The sequence below is a fragment of the Lathyrus oleraceus genome, chromosome 4, assembly GCF_024323335.1.
Source record: "Lathyrus oleraceus cultivar Zhongwan6 chromosome 4, CAAS_Psat_ZW6_1.0, whole genome shotgun sequence".
NCBI classification, from domain to species: Eukaryota; Viridiplantae; Streptophyta; class Magnoliopsida; order Fabales; family Fabaceae; genus Lathyrus; species Lathyrus oleraceus.
Window position 1 is genome coordinate 474,587,963 of NC_066582.1, and position 1,593 is coordinate 474,589,555.

Here is a 1,593-nt window from a genome sequence, read left to right on the forward strand (position 1 = left end):
ATGCCCTAATTTCATTTCTCTTCATCTAGCAACCATCTTCCACAAAAAGAAGGTGGATTCCCATCCAACTTCGATCATTCGACTTGGATGTTGATCAACCCTCTTTTCTTACTTGCCGACCAAGCTACCATGAAAATGAGTAGCTAAGTCTCCATTTGTCAAGGTTAGATGTAGGTGATTTCCAAGCTTTGTGTGTAAATGTAAGGATCCTCATTTGTAAACTCTTTAACGGTAAATATATGATGAAAACTTTGTTTCTATTTAAAACTCTTTGTGTTGGTATTTGATCGAGAGATGTTTACCGATTCTTGACCTAGGTTTTCATCCAAACTTGTTTGTTAGCTAGAGATAGTAACGAATGATTTTGTTCACCATAAGGTTGAACCAAAAAGTTGTCATTTTGATAGATTGTGTTCGAGAGAAACAATGGATCAAAATGACAAAACTCACAATGGGTGTTCGAGAGAAACGCATTGAGAGGACTTTGTGAAATTATTTATCATCTAAAGGAGTTTATAAGATTGTTGACCGAGCAAATACATGCAAAGCAAATGTAATCATTGAAACCTAACTTTGACAATATTTCTCATATTAATCAAAACATAACTTTTACCGCAATTAATTACTTTGTATGCAAGATAACTTGATTAAAACCAAAACCCTAGTGTTACATTAAGTTAAGATTAATTCAACCATTGAACGGCAGTGATATCTTACAATCTCTGTGGATACGATAACAAAACCCGACACTTAAAAACTGTTTCAACAGTGAGGGGTAAGGGTTTTGGTGTGACTCCGTCGTCATTTTTTAAAAAAACAAAAACAAAAAATCCTACCAACAAAGAGGTGATGGAGACCTTGGCGGAGTTAAGGGCACAAGTACTCCAACTGCAAAACGAGAATGCAAGGTATAGAGAGGAAAGGTGCGCTTCCGAGGCAAAAGATACTAGTGACCGAGCTAGTATCAATCATCAACCGAAATTTCCCGAGGTAATTATATATGTTATTATGAAATTAAAATAGCACTTTTTTACTTGACACATATACAAGTTAACAATAACATTTATTATTGGTTTAGGGCATTTCACCTTGTCAGCTGTATCTATCGTCACCAACTTATCGCATGGTTGGCAAGGGAAAAGTGCACAATACTTCGGGTGAATTACTTCACCATAATCCCCTCCCGGTGGGATTTATGAAAGTTTCGGTTGACCTCGTATTAGATACGGACGCCCGTCTACCATTACCTGACGTTGTTTCAGAGACAACGTTGATGCGAGATGCAGTCGGATCCTTTGTTGGTTGGCCGTTAGATCTAATTTTCCCTGATGCCGAGGTATATATGTTCTAAATGATTATGAATATTTAGTATTCACATTTCAATTCAACTACAATTATGATATTTAATCAATTATATGGTAATGTTAGACTCCTACAAGACCCACACATAAAGTTGGTAAAGTTTCAAGACGCATCGAGTCGGTTGCATCTCAAAAAGAGGTACAAATATATATACCCATTGAATTATATACGCAACGATTCTGTTACATTACAAAAAGTCATGATTTATTTTATATGAATTTTTAGGTTCCC